Source organism: Ammodytes marinus (assembly GCF_949987685.1).
Source record: "Ammodytes marinus genome assembly, chromosome: 8".
NCBI lineage: Eukaryota > Metazoa > Chordata > Actinopteri > Uranoscopiformes > Ammodytidae > Ammodytes > Ammodytes marinus.
The window spans coordinates 25,112,191-25,128,987 of record NC_137212.1 but is presented as its reverse complement, the minus strand read 5'-3'; positions in this window follow the sequence as shown (position 1 = coordinate 25,128,987).

The window sequence follows — 16,797 nt, the reverse complement described above, 5'->3', positions numbered from 1 at the left end:
GTATTTAAAAATATATACTGTATATATAATTAGACTGTAAAACTAGCTACTTACCATGTTCTCACTCTAAAGGCAATGAAACTGCGGACACGCACGTATGCACACACATGCGCACACATACACACACACACACACACACTCACACACACACACACACACACAAACACACACACACACACACACACACACACACACACACACACACACACACACACACACAGTGAGATAAGTAACAAGTCTGGGCTGGTCAAAAGCATAAAAGTGTGGACCGAAGCCAAGACCGATATAGAACAATGACAGTGATGCAAGGGCTGTTTGAGCTATGTCAGCGTGGGCAGGACAATAACAGTGATGTAATAGGCAGTTTCTCTCTGGAGGAGTTTCCTGCTAAATGGGTCAAAGAAAGCGGTTGGACTGAAACACAGAAAGTGAGAGTGTACATTGCGTTTCAGTGTTTTGACGCATCTGCATTTTAATGCAACAGGTTACACAAATAAAATAAGTCGGGTATGTGAAAGCACCACATGCTTCATGGGAGCAAAGTCTTGTCGTAAAGAGTTTGTGCAACAATACTTATCCACACTATTTCTGAAATTTCTTCAGGCTTTGCAGCGTATTTAGTGGGGATGTTTGTGATAGTAGATTTCGGTGTGCGTGGATAAAATATGCATGACTGAGTAAACACCAATCCAGCTGCCATGCTCCTCTTCTGGAGTGTGTATGATTGAGACTTAATGACCTGGTAATACCAGCCACGTGAGTTTTTCAGATTCAGAGGGAAAGTCACACTAATTACACAAACAAGCATGACTGAGTGTCTTATACATGAGATGAAATGCATTTGTATTTCAAAGTCCAACCAGCTTTGACAGAGACTAGAAAAATAAATAAAGAGGGTAGCTAGTATTGCTGCGTGGGCGGCGAGGGATTCCCTCTGCACTCGCTGCTTTTTATTGTCGAGGGGCGGGGGTTAACCGGCATTCCCATATTGCCTTTAAGTGTGTGGGAAGACATGGACTATATTAAAGGAACAAAGTTTCATTCTCAACTACAAGTTTTACAGTCTGCAGTATGGAGAGACATCAGACAGGACAAGAGGAGACACTGATGGAGGTCAGGGTGGACTCGCACAGGGGTTCACCTGCAGGCCACCGCTGCTGCTTCAAGTGTGCGGTTGCTTCGGCATCATTGATCGGATTGGTCATCATGGCACTGGTGGTGGCCGGCTTTATCCTGCATTTTTTTATTTTCATGCCAACATGCAACCAGGTGAGATCAACCTCATAGCACTGATAGAAAGCAAATAGTATCACTCTGTGTATGCATGTCTGTCTATAACCAGTCTGTCTGTCCACAGGAAGCTCCACCATTGAGTGGCACAGAAAAAATCAACATAGCCTGTCGACTGAAAAGTAAGAGCTTCACATATATTTTAATTTGGTAAAGAAAAGGTAGCACATCCCAAGTTCCAAAGGTATGGAGGACTATCTCCCATAACTTGGGAACTTGAGCTACCTTTTCTTTACTTTTTGGAGCATGCCTTTTTGTATTTTGGGTGTAGCACTCCGCTGAGAATCTTTATAGTTGAAGCGCAACCTCCTTTTTTTAAAACAGATATTTCAATTGCTTTGAACACTCCATGCCATTTTTTTCTCAGCGTGCTTATGAAAAACTTTTCTGTTATCTCCGTAGAGAGTGCTGATCGGGGAAGCTACTACATCTTCACTGCGGAAAAAACTGCCACCTACTTAATCTACGGCTGGGTGAAGCTCTCTGATGCCACCGGAGAAGAGGTCGTTCTCAAGCAAACATTGGATAAAGACACAATGAGCATCCGAAAGAAGAAGGCAGAAGAGACGGAGATCTTCTTTTTCGAGAGGGTCGAACTTGTCAGTGGCATGAGAATAATCATAAGCTTCAAATCTAACTGCAAAGACAACTTGTTCCACGTCTATGAACTGTGACATGAGCGGCTGTATGTATCGTGAGTAGCTGTATGTATTGCTGTTAAAGTCTATTGCTCAAGATGCTAAGCAGTTTCTCTGGATTCACACGTGGTAGCTTTTCAGATCAAATCAAATCAGTTTTATTTGTATAGCCCAATATCACAAATAGACATGTGCCTCAGTGGGCTTCAAATTCCATACAGTTTGACACTCTGAAAAAACTCGCAGTGAAAAACCCTTTAAAGGGAAAAAAATTAGAAATCTCAGGGAGAGCGACAGAGGAAGGGATCCTTCTCCCAGGACGAACACCATGCAATAGATGTCACATGTACATAAAAGAAGTGTAGAAAATCAAAAAGGAATACAGTAATTGACTAAATGTTTACCTGCCGATACTAAAATAAAATATGAATAGTGTGGATGCAGGAGGACTTCAGATGCTGCCAGAGGAAGGACCTGATCCACACCGTCTCGTCCTCACAAGGGAAACCTGGAAGAGGAGAGACAGACAACCAATGAGCGAAGCAAAGTGAAAATAAAGTGTGAACAGGCATGAGAGTAAAAAGAGTACTATCCTGCTGAGCGATGAATCAATGCTTATGTGAGGCACTAGCAGCAGAAGTATAGTTTCATGAAAAATGTAGCGGTTTCTTGGCTGTGGTCGCTCTGAAGGGTCACAAGGAAAGACATGATGTTTTCCTCTGGAATGGAGCAGCAAACTAAAGGTGCAGTTGATTCAACTCATCGTGGATGAGTGCCAACAGAGGAACCAGTCAGTTGAAAAAGAGAGACTCATGCTCACCATTTCTACGCTTAATTAAAGAACAAAGTCACATTAAGCTGAGCTGCTGGTTAAATTTGAAATGGCTACCAAATCCCAAAGGCGTTTCATAACATGCAAACTCATAACATGCTTTCCATTCTTGCTATCCATCATTCTGTAACAACACACACCACTCTGATAGTGTTCATCAGTAATTTTTTCCCTCTCTGGTTGACTTTTACCTGCGAGGATGACAGAACATGTTTCATTTGCATTTACACAAGCCGACTATATCACAGTACACCATATTGAAATTAGGGAGACCTTAAAACTGTGCTTCTTATTTTATTTATTGGGTTCAGCATTGTATTTTATCCAAATAAAGTGAGTGGTATGTGTGTGTAACGCCCTCTGAAGCAAATGGGACTTTTTGCCTTGTACTGTAAATAAAACCGACTGGAGAAGTATGTTTGAAATCTTTTTGTAATGTGGTTCTCTATTTTCTTTTTCAATGCTTTAAAATGGTTTAAGAAAATAATCACATTTTAATACACCACAACCCCATATGTAGACTGACAGAGTTGATGCGGGCCTTATACTAACTCCCTCGGTTAATACTTGCTCCTAATTCTGAACCAAATCAATCTTTTAAAGTGGCTGTTCTAAGTAAAAATGTCTATCCTTTGAGCCAAGGCAGAGGAAGTGTAACCCATAGAGGGAAGGTTGGTTAGACTGTGACTTTACCCAATTCACAGACTGTGTACATACATTAATATACAGATGGACAAATGAAAGGAAATAGTCTTAGTGTGGAGTTGGTGTAAGACCTAGGGAACCTTGAGCTGCCAGAACAGCTCAATACTCCTTGGCATGACTCCTAATTCTCCAATCCTCTGAGATGCCACTCTTCCAAAAAATATTCTCACATGTGCTGTTTGATCATGGAGTCGGAGCGCCCTGCCTTAACTCTCCCATAGTTCAGGTTCAATTGGGTTGAGGTATGGTGACTGAAAAGGTCATGGCAAATAATTCACATCATGTCCATCCGTATCAAATTATTCAGTGACCCCTACTATTAATGAACACATTGTCATCCATGATGTGACAACTCCGGCCAGGATAGAGATATGTCATCATAGGACAAAGGGGATCACTCAAAGCATATTTGCCTTGATTTGCAGTGACTCTTCTAGAGTGGAGAATTGGACTCAAACCATGTCAGCAAAAGGCGTGGGCAATATTGAATGCCGGGCTGTCTGCAATGCAAAGGTGTCGGTATGGTTATATAAACACATGAGTTGTTGGTGTGTTGTTTTCTTCTTAATTCTGTATTATATTGACATTTAGAACAGCATTTTTTTCTTTTTTTTCTCATATTACATTAAATATCTATAAAGAGAGCCAGAAAGCCCTTCAACCTGCCTGATAATATGTACAAATATAGAAATTCTTTAATCGTAATAAGAATTTAGTTGAACAGGTAATCTGCTTACCTGTTTTTATTTGAAACCTGATTCTTTCACACCCACAAACGTAGTAAACCCCTTCCACACTGCTTTTGTGCACTGTAAATGTTTATTTTTTTCAAAGGGGAAGTGAAACTACCGGTTAGCTCTGAGACAGGCGTGTAATCATCCCGATGCAATGCCAGAAGGAGCGCCTCTACTGCCCCGAGCATTCACCCACACATTCAGTCTGCATCCTGCCAAAGTGTCTGATTAATGAATTACCCTTCAAACATCCTTTAGTAATCTTTTACCTGGGGGGAAAAATTAATGAATAACATTGTGCAAAAGACAGTTACTATTTTAAAGATGTTTTTATTTCAGTTATTCAGCACTTTGATATTATATAGCCTACCGTGATTTTCGGACTATAAGCCGCGCCTTTTTCCCCATTTTTCGACCCTGCGGCTTATATAACTGTGCGGCTAATAATATAATAATTACGCAGCACAGTATATGTTCCGTAGCTACTATTGCACTAAATGGTAACACTTGAATACGTTATGCAAATATGCAACTTGTTTGTTGAAATGTTAATAAATGGGAGCTTCCTCAAGCAGCCATCTCTTTCCCGACAATCCCCTCTGTGCACAAACTCTTCCATTTGGTAATTAAACATTAAAACACCTGCGGCTAGTCCAGTGCGGCTTATAGTGCGGAAAATACGGTACTTATATTGAACAATCTTATATACAATATGTACTGTATCTGTATTGCATAAATATATTAATTGTAAATATAGTATACCAAATTGTAAAGATTCTATATATAAAGTATATATATATTATATATGTAACATGACAAAGGGAAGGGAGTTGAATTGATTGATTGAAACGGTTGAGGAAATATTTCAACATATTCTATAAGAAAAAACAGGGACGCCCTTAGCTCAGTTGGTAGGGCGTCCCCCCCTCAGTTCCCGCCGGCGGTCGTTCTCTGCATGTCACTCCCCTCTCTGCCCCATTTCACCTCTGTCTCTCTGCACTATCAATAAAACATAAAAATGCCCCAAAAATATATATAAAAAAAAAAAAACTCAACTGAGTTTTAAGAATTTAATTACATAACACAAAATAGACAAAACAACAGAGTATAGAGTGTAAAGATTCAGATTGGAGATGGGGTAGGATTATATAAGTATATACTTCTTCCTACTCCTTTTCAGGTCAATGCTGGTTTATCGTATATACATATGTTGTCATGTGCTTTTTATTTTTCTTATTGCAAACTCATTGAAAAAAATAGTTTCGCTTTTCTTGTTTGTTTTGTATTATTTTGATATGTCTGAAATAAATGTATTAATAAATTGATCCATTCGGTGGCCTTGAAGTGCAAAACACAACAGCAATGTACACATTGGACACTGATTGGATCCACTCTCTCTCATTTACAATGCTGAAGTTATCCTTCAGTTTCTACATCGGCTGTAAGAGAAACTTATTCAAAGAAAGGAGCTCAACAATATGTATTGCTCTCACTGTCGGAAATAATTGTTTTCAAAGTTACGGCCAAGATGTTGCAGTGGCTGTGGCAAAGGGTTTCTGAAGATGTAATCTGATGAATGCGAAGCCACCATACATGAAGAAGGTCTGAGACTGTGGCGAAGTTAGTTTTAAGTTGGATATTCGTCAGACATTATTCAGCAACATCTTCTTACTTGGTTTCACCGCAATCAATAGGGAACAATTGACCCATTGTTATCCGTTTTCCCAGGGCAGAGTCGCAGCAATTGATATTGGTATAGTATTAGAAGAGTACCAAATGATGGGAAAGAAATGTGAGACGGTTGATGTCATGTCTGCGAATCATCAGCTGAATCTTTATTGTGTCTTTCCCAATATCTTGCTTAGAGAACAAGCTGTAAAGAGAGGGATATTTCCCTCAGGATGGGGTGAAAACCACACAAAGAGAAATAATTGGACTGACATTAACGACATGATACACCTTTGATACCGACATAGGAGCGGGTTACCCTACACGGAGGCCGCCATGTTGCAACACCATGTTTCTACAGTAGCACAGAATGGACAAACTTAACGGCCATTTGCGTCTTTTATAATTGGTGTCCTGGGGAAAATCTGTGTTCCGTCAAGCAAAATGTGGACTGTAGTTCGGGCAAGTGAGAAAAAAAAAGTGATAATACACTTAATACAAAGTAAACTGCTTCTTACCACTGTAGCTTTTATAATTATTTGAAAGGGAGGAGTTTCTCTACTAGCTGCCACTAAATATTCCAATATTACATACTGCACCTTTAACTTACTCACTGACTCCCCGTCGGCCCACACTGTCGACCTGCCGCACTGAGCCTGCCAATGTACCAGACCTCCAGTCATCTGTACTCCATTCCAGAGGGTGGACTCTAATTTGCATTGTTTGTCCATGTGTGGATGCAAATGCAAACCATGTGAAATGTTTCATATGTTATCATCAATAATGTGATTTTGTATTTTGTCACAAAAGCTTGTTCATACTGCGTTGACCTGTTCTGTTCACACAACATGGGGGAAATCCCCCCTGCCGCTCTTCCTGATTTCCCCCCCACTTTTGTGACAAAAGTGTGAAGACGACATCAGAAGTGTCAAAATGTGTTTGTGGTGGTAGAGGCCTTACCAGTTAATTTGACATGAACCGTTCGGCAAGTCAGTTCATAAAAAAGGAAACCGTTTGTTTGACCGTAGGATTTGTGTTCACTAGGAAAACATTGGCATTGATTCATTGTCTGAGGATCTCTGATGGCTGCGGCAATAGTTACCACCCGTTGTCTGTTAGTGAGGTGGCAGTAGCAGGATGTGTAGGATGGTTATGCACAACAGGTGACTTTGACCACAGAGAGCAAAGTTCATCCCTTACAAACATAAAACCTTAACCACCTGGAAGTTTTTTGCTGCCTTAATTAATCTATTTGCTAAAGTGATGGCACATCTCTCTGGAAAACTCATTCTGCAATTTTTTGCTGTTGAGGTATAGTTGTTTTGTTTAAAAAACGTCAGGATTTTCTTTTCCTCAGAATAAAAACACAGCAAAAACTTGGGGCCCTAAATGAAGACGAGAGTGTGACAGAGATGTGACAGAAACCACAAATTCTGACTTTCCTGAGTCCGGTCACATAAAAACTTTAAAGAGTTGAAGACAGTTGTCGTGTGGTTCATGATAAACCACACGACAACTGTCTTCAACTCTTTAATAGATTTCCAATAATGTGTTTGATTCAAAGAAAAGGGGCTTCTTTGACTTGCATTTTTTTATTTGATATAGGGCTGATATGGATGTTTTGTGAGGAGGACATTACAGTACTTGTGAAAAGCTGAGTGAAGTTTAGCATCTGTAAATCCAATGGAACTTGGCTTCACTGTTTTACAACATGATGAGGATGCAATTGTGTACCTAATAGACCCTGGGTGTGATTAGATTATACCTCAGATGACTTTTAAAGTATGCTGCGTGCACACATTAACCACTTCTTGTGAAAATAATCACTCGCACAATCGGAGAGACGTAGTAGGAGTAAGGAGTTGATTTTTCCCTTAGTGTGTATCTGGGGAGGTCTGTGGTGTGCTGCTGCACGTCACCAAACCATTTATTTTCCATCCTTATCACAGACCACCAGGTTGCCCATCTGATCAGCTTTCCCCCACTGTGCCTGTGTCTGCGTGTGTGTTGTACATCTAAAGCTCGCCTACAGTCTCTCCACCATCATCCATTTCCTTTTTACTTTTGATCTGCCGGGGGAGGTGAAGTTGGAACACAGTGCATGTATCAATATCAATGGTCTGTCTTTTTCCGCTGTGACACATAAACATCCCCTTCATGACTGCAGAGCTCACACCACACAGGTCAGCTGACTTCCTGTGTAACTTCCTGGTGCTTAGGGCAGGTAAACACAGGTAAGTAAACGTCTCTATTTCCGCGGAACAAGATATTCTTCATTACTACGCATAGGTTTTAGGCCTCGAAATGCCACCATGTCAGTTTCGTCTCTCATGGTAACTCCGCCATCTACACAAACACACACACACACACACACCGGAAGACTACCGTCTCATTAAGACCTGATATACTACATATTTACAGTAGGTAGCAGCAATCATGATCCCACTCCAGAAGCACTTTCTCCGCTGTGGCTGCGTAACTGGCTAGTGTCCTGAATTTTTTTTTTAAAAGTAGAGTTATTTTAACCTCGAACACTTTTAAGAATTGTATTGATTTGTTTTACCTCTTTATAACAGGCATTTTATTTTAAAATCCCTGTTTTGAGTTTGGGGTATTTTGCTTTCATAAAATGTCTTCTTTCATACTTTCAAAAACGTACATTAAAGGTGCTTATTTTACTAAACCTTTTCTGTTTGTGTCTGTATATTTCTCCTATACAACCATCCACCTCCACCGTCTCTTGGAACATCCACCACCCCCTCCTGCCATTCACCCACTCTCCTCATTCACTGAAATCACCCCAGCGGACCTATCTGCCATACTCACTGGCATGAAAACTCTACCTGCATCCTTGCCCCTGATCACCTCAGTTACAGTCAAAACCGAAATTATTCATACCCCTGGCAAATTTTGACTTAAAGTTACTTTTATGAAACCAGCAAGCTTTTTCTTGATTGGAAATGACACAGGCTTCTCCCAAAAGATAATAAGACGATGTACAAGAGGTATCATTGTGGAAAAAAATTTTTTCAGCTTTTATTAGCATTTGAACAAAAATTTGCATGTCCAAAATTATTCATACCCTTCTCAATAGTCAATAGAAAAGCCTTTATTGGCTATTACAGCAATCAAACGCTTCCTATAATTGCTGGCCAGCTTTTTGCATCTCTCCACTGGTATTTTTACCCATTCATCTTTGGCAATGAGCTCCAACTCTTTCAGGTTGGTGGTTCTTCTTGCCATCACCTTGATCTTTAGCTCCCTCCACATATTCTTAATTGGACTCAAGTCAGGACTCTGGCTTGGCCACTTTAGAACGTTAATGTGTTTGTCTGTTAACCATTTCTTCACAATTTTTGCTGTGTGTTTTGGGTCGTTGTCCTGCTGAAATGTCCAATGGTGCCCAAGGCCAAGTTTCTCTGCAGACTGGCTGATGTTGTTGTTGAGAATCTTGATGTATTGCTCTCTTTTCATGATGCCATTTACTGTGATTAGGTTCCCTGGTCCATTGGCTGAAAAAAAACCCCCAAAGCATTAGGCTCCCACCATGTTTGACATGGGTATGGTGTTCTTAGGGATGAAGGCTTCTCCTTTTTCGGGCCAAATGAAGGATACATCATTGTGTGGCCAAACAATTACATTTTGTTTCATCTGACCATAAAACAGAAGACCAGAAGTCTTCTTCTTTGTCCAGGTGAGCATTTGCAAAGTCCAAGTGGGCTTTTGTGTGCCTTATCTGGAGAAGTGGCATCCTCCTTGTTCTGCGTCCAAGGAACCCAGCAGTGTGCAGTATCCGTTGGATTGTCTACCATGAAACTTTGCCTCCAGCAGAGCCAAGATTAACCAGGATGGCCTTGGTGGTGATCTCTCACTATCCACCTGGCCAGTACAGGTGTAACTTTTGGCTTCCAACCACGTCCTCATACGTTTCCCACCATGCGGAACTTCTAGTATTTTTTTAATAATACGACAACGACCCAAAACACTAAGCAAAAGTGGTGAAGAAATGGTTAGCGGAAAAAACACATTAACGTTTTTACAGTGGCCCTGCCCTCTTTTAACCAGTAAAAAAGACACAACATTCAGCACAGCTAAACAGGTAAACAAAACCATCTGATCATCACACTGTTATCTTGAAATTCAGCTTGTTTACCTGTTCTGGCACACACACACACACACACACACTCACACACTCACTCACACTTTCTCTCTTTCTCACACACAAACACACACACCAAGTCCAGCTGGAGAACACAGTGGGGCAGAGAATACTGGACTGATATTCCACCCTCCAGATGAAGAATGTTTTGCTCCATCACTGCTGAATAGGCAAATAAGAAGCAGTTTGTGAACCCATTCGCCCAAGTGGCCAAAAAAAGCAGTTACTGACGGATTAAACATTCAATTTGCTATCTCATGCAACTAACCCTGTTGTGTCATGCAGAGAAAACAGTTGCTTCTTATCCAACTCCCCACTTTCTGCCATCACTTTGCTTTCCCCAACACTCCTTGTGCACCTGAATAGCAGTATCCTCTTCCTGTCCCTTCCTTTTGCAGAACCTTTTTAAAACATATACAACATTTAGAGCTTGATGTGAGTTTATCCCTGCTCTCAACATTGTGTGGTTTATGTGTTTTGATGCTGAAATGTTGCCTGTAACAACTTTGATTGTAAAAACAACTGGAAATCTATAACGGGAAAGTGATCAAAAAGTGAAAACCACTAAGTTATTTATAGAACTGTATGTTTTATATAATCGATTCATCTGCAACCTCCATTTCTGGTAAATTAATACTTTCCATTTCATTCACACAGGAAGAAGATGGGCACATTTCTTGGACAATACACCCACATGTTTTAGTACTGTGCTCCCAAAACAGTTAGTTTGATGGCTTTGGGGAAGGGAGAGCTGTGTGGAACAGGTTTCTGCTGCTGCATGAGTCATTGTGAGCCTGTGTATGCATCAGAGAGGACAGTGTCAGGGGACACTGGAGGAGAGAGAGAGAGAGACCTAGATAAACATCACACCTTTCTATGGAAAATCAAAAAGTGTTTGTGTGTACATGTTGCAGGGGTGCAAAGAGACTGCAAAGGGGATGCTGCCATAAGCCGGCATCAAAATTAAATTGAGAGAGAAACAAAGAAAAGAAGAAACGACTCAGTGAAAAAAATCATAGACACATAGAGAGATAGATTTCCCAAAATATGGACAGGGGAGCCCCCCAGGCCTATTCGTCCCTCCTCCACCCTGGGCGATAGACTTTATCTCGCATCATGAGTGGGCTTCTGTCAAAGCTGTTTATGTGTCGCTGGCTGTGTTCGCCTTTCCTAGAGTCTAAATGGGGGAACCCCCTCTGCAGCTCTCTGCCAGTATCTGTGAACTTCTCCAGCGGCATTACTCTTCATACACATCTTATTTGTGAGCAATTTATAGAGATTTAATGCATACTGTACTATTCCAGGAACCCTTCTGGTGACTAAAATAATAAATACTGGTGGACCCCCTTAGTGTTGTTGGTGGTGCACTGTCATAAAATAGGTGCATTCCCTGCAAGAATTGGATGCTGCTCTGTGCCTTTTGTTTGGGAGAAAGTTTTTCTCTCAGTTTCTCAGAGTGTAATCTCGATAATAAATTAAATATATTATATATATATTATATATATTATATATAGAGGTCCAGTGACTACACTACTGTTAAATGAATAAGTAGGTGTTTAATACTTTTAAACTGTATAGCATATTCCAAACATACACTTTCTAAACTCTAAAAAATCTACTATATACTGAGGCTCATCAGTTTTCCTGTTTAGTCTTTCAGGTATCAAAGTGCCACATCAGAATGATCTACTGTGAATGGATTTTTTCAACTGCATCTGGAGGGAACTCTTCCATACTCAGAATCAATATTTAATTGTTACGTTTGTTAGAAGCAGGGTGACGGGGATTGAATGCAAAGTGCAGACGGGATAGTCAGTAGGTCAGCTGTCAGTGATTTATTGAGAAAGATGGCTTAAAGTTGGAGTACAGGATTCTGGAAAATGCCTGTTGTCAAATTATCTTTTTGTCAAAATCAGTGAATACCTCCTACCCATCTTCTACCTGTCCATACTGTGTTTGCGCTGGGAAATTCCTGTGTTAATACACAGCTTTGGATCTGTAAACGGGCAAATTGCTAGCTACAGTGGGCCCCCCTTTTTTAATACCCTTTGTTTACATACCTGTTTACACAGCCTAAACTGTATATTAACACCACATTTTTTTCCAGCACACACATACAGACTGGTTGCAGATCAAAAGGGGATTTAACTGATTTTGAAATAAGGTGATTAAGGTGGCAGGTACTTGTAGACAGAAAGGGACAGATACACATGGATTGGTGGGTAGACAGGTAATTGACAATCCTGAAAAACCAATATCTGACCAATGGAATGAGTTGTTGGAAAAGGAGGTTCCGTCTGAGGGCCTGTTAGTGAACGGATGAGACAGGCCAACAAAAGGGGACAGAGAGCGACAATGTGACAGAATTCCTGGTGGTGTCCTGACATCAAAACCGATGTTTAAAAATGTGAACCTATAAATATAAAAAGCCACTGAAACACGGGATACACACTGATTATGTTCACACTCTGATCAGATGTCATATATGTTCTACAACTACAATAAAATTTAACTCTGTCATATCTTGAAATTGTTTAATGTTGACTATTATTTTTTCTATGGTGAGAAGTAATTAAGAATAAAAAGTTAAATGGCATAAAATGTGAGGGAAAGTTGGATCGTAAAATAGTTCATAGTTGAAGAGATTTGACTGTTTTTACATAAATAAACGTTTTTTTTGCTTTTCTATTTTGAGGGAATGTTTTCTATACTTGTGGAATAATGCTGTATATGCTTTCAGTATCCTCTGCTCTCCTCCATCTAGATTAGCCTACACATTGGTGCCCTCTGGTGGCGTACAGACATAAATCCCCAGGAATGTTTAAATTGATAAGCAGTAAATACACGCACAGTTTCAAAGTTAAAGCTATTTAAATAATTGGGTTATTCAACTTTAATTAATCAACATAGGGTTATTAACCTCTGCTATCAGTACTGGATCAGATGTGTGTCGGGTGTGTCTGTTGAGGGAATAAAACATTCACTTGATGTCACACAGGCCAAAAGAAAAGGTTGGAGCTGAGAGTGCTGACTGTAGAGGTTAATATTTGCAACCATGAAACATCAGTGTTTTCTGAATAAACAGGGTTCTGTTTGCTGGACAGAGCCGTTTTTTTCATGTTGTTGCCTTCCTTTATTTCTTGCTGCTGACGCCTTGCAGCCATATTGAATGCAATACATTTGATAGATGGCGCTAAAGACAAAGTAAAGATGGTACTGAACTGAACATTTAATTTTAGCTTATTCTCTGCCTCCTATACGTTTTTCCCTGTGGTGCTGGAAGTATTCAGATATTTTCCTTCAGTAAAAGTATGTATGCCACATTGTTTAAATACTCTGGTACAAGTAAAGGTACCAGGGCATAAAGTTGAAAAATATCTTTTTACTAATATAATTAGATCAGTATTACACATCATTAATGTAAAAGCAGGATTTTACTGTTGGAGTGGGTTAAGGTGGAGCTCATTCTGAACTATTTTGTATCTGACTGCACATCCTGATTATTTTCATTATTGATTAATCTGCTCAATATTTTCTCCTTGAATGGATTGATTGGTGGTTTGAAAAGTCCTACTATGGCAATGAACCAAACCCCTACACAACTCTTGTTGTGTCCAACCAATAGCCCAAAGCTCAACATTATTACAAACACAATAAAGTAGCCTCAAACAGTCCTCCACTGTCCTGCCGGGAGCCGGCCACCCATTCAGGTTTCAGGAAGTCCTCGAACAGCAAAAGACCACCTCTGCTCCTCAGCACACTTGACCCACTTCAGTCTGCTTACAAACAGATCTACTGACAAAGCTCTTAGAAATTTGCACAACAGGAAGGAAAACCATGAGACAATGTTGTTTATTTATTGCAGCTCAGCGTTCACTAACAGTCCCCACCACGCTCAATAGCAAGCTCATCTAGCTCACTATTGTAATTACACATGGTCATATGTTTGGTTTATACTTAACCACAACTTCAACTGACTCTTGAAGGTTACAAAGCTGGAACACTCCCTAAATGAAAGTGGTATGCTGTTCCACTGTGCACAACCTTAAAGGTGAAGTAAGCGGTTTATTTATGTTAATATAAGTGTTAGATTGCTTTATTCATACAGTGATCACTTACATAATGTGCACGTTTCATAAAGCCGATCTCTTAGTCAGCTGCTCTGCACGTAATCGGCAAATAAACTTTTCGGGGGATCCCGAAATTAATATCCAATCACAAGAGAGAACGCTACAAAACGGAACCCTTCTCTCTCATGGTCTCACTGCCGGTGCACGCCAAAGCGACACATGGGTGAATGTTTATGCGCCTACAATGGCGGAGCAGGTAAAAATCCTTCCCAATGTCTGTTTTTGATGGTTTTCATCATGTTTTATCACACTTATGGATCTGAGATGATGCTAGATAACTCGCTGCTTGTGAAGACCGCAGTGCATTAATGTGGTGACGTTGGGACGAGGGAAGGGACTGCTAACTGCAGTAACTGACAGGAAGTTAGCTAAAATAACCATTCCGCTTACAGTATCTTTAAAAGAAACAATATGTAGCATTTTAGTTTGGTGCACTTTGGTGCCAACTAAAGGGTCTAAGTGCAACTGCACTGTCCTACAATACACATGTGTCTTGTTTCCACTAAGCAACACAGTTATGGGTATGGGTTACAGTCTATGGGTCAGAGCCATTTAACGGTGGCAGCTACGTGATTACAGTGACAGTAGCAGTGGGAAGCAGTGATTAATTCAATGAAGAGAAAAAACACCTCACAATAAACAAAGAGCTGTGTGCCGACATTTTCTCTCAACTCTTTATGTAAGTGTTTGGAAAATGTTTGCATGTGGAGTAACTTATGTATATACAGTAGGGGTGTGAACGTTTACAAAAATGCCTAACCGTGTACACGACAATTTTTTTTTCGTGTACACGGTTAACCGTGACGTCATTGTCCTCGTGCCCCCGCCGTCTTGTAGACGCGCGCGCGCACACACACACACACACACGCGTTCGTTCGCCTGTAAACACACAATTGACATGAACTACGCTCGTTTACACACCTCTTATAATAGGTCCATGGTACACACACACACGTTCGCCGTCATAATCGCGCTTCATTCATTTCCTGATTAATATAGCCTATCGCTTACATGTCCACGTTAAATGCATGTTGAACAGGTGTTATAAAGTTCGGGCTACTTACGAGCGTAGTTCACGTCAACCGGGTAACTTTAATCTTTAGGTTATCTTTCATCACTCTTCCGTGGCTGTGAGTCGAGCCCCAGCACGGCGACTCCCCGTGTGTGTGCGCCGATACACACACTCACTCACACACACTCGCCGAGGGACAGAGATTCTCGGCAGACTAGCTTTTACCCTCCCCAATTAGTTTATTAGTGATGTAAAATCAATAAACGCGTGTCTCCAGAACATATTTAAAAACTTTGAAATTTGAAGAAAAAAAAAAAAAACGGTTTTCGTTTATTGAATTTTCCTCAACGGTTATGATTTACTAAACGGTTACACGTGTACACGTGTACACGTGCACACCCCTAATATACAGTATGTGTAACAGTATTTAACTTCCATGAGGTCTATAGGCTGTGGATAAGCGGCTAACATTACATTGGAGAGAGTAATTCCTTACATACTAACGTACATTGAGATAGGTTTGTAAGGTTCCAAACTTATAGCCTGGTCTGGCCTGTAGTCTCGCATTCTCAAAGCAGGCGACCACCAGTCTCCCTGCTTAAAGTTATGCTGCGTTTCCACCACAGGGACTAGTTCCCAGAACTAGGAACCTTTGCAGGAACTATGCATGTTTCCATCGCAAGAGCTAGAGTCTAAATTGTAGTTCCCGGAACTTTTCTTACCCCAGTTACTGGGGTTACCTGCTCGGGGGTAATTAGGAACTTTCACTTAGGGATGCACAAGGGTTAAAACATTTTTCCAGAAAATGTTTACTCTGCCGAGATGAGTGTTTATTTGGTGTTGCGATGCTTAATGCAATTGCTGTGAACAATATGTTACCAGTGTTGTGCCTGAACGCGTTCAATGAACGTTTGTTGTTTGCTCATTCTGCCATTTGAGAACGGCGCTCTTACAGTCGTTCATCGAGTGCCAGATTTCCATAGAAAACCCCCGCTAAAAGACATCGTAAACAGCCCTTAATATGTAGCTGAAAAACACCCAATCTGGCAACACATGCCACCACAGCGTCGCACCGCCGCTGCGTCATCAAAATGCGAAACACCGCGGGAAAAAAAATAGGGTTGCGTTCCGAATCGCATACTTTCTACTATATAGTATGTAGAAAAAAGATTTAGGATGTCCCGATTCTTGTGGCCAGATTTAGGATGGTTAGAAGTACCCGGATGTCCTACTTCATGCGGCCAAGATTGTTAGTGTTGAAAAGTGCATCCTATTTGGCCGATTCTGACCCACAATCCAGTGCGCACGTGAAGTGACGTCACATCGACGAAGCCTCCATATGAAAACAAACGGGGATGCGACGGATATAAAAGCAGGAGGCAAGATCAAGGCCCAATGTTATGATGAAATAAGAGAGTAAAGTATGTCCCAATAGTATGCCTACTGCATCCTAACTAGATTCTTTTTATCGTCGGATGTAGTATGTAGAATAGAAAAAAGAAAGAGTATGCGATTCGGAACGCAACCAAAAACAAATGAATACAGACCCATGACTCAGACCATGGACCTAGCCTCAGGTTCTACCTCTTCTTCATATGATTGTTACCTACCTCAGATTGTGTTTGTGTT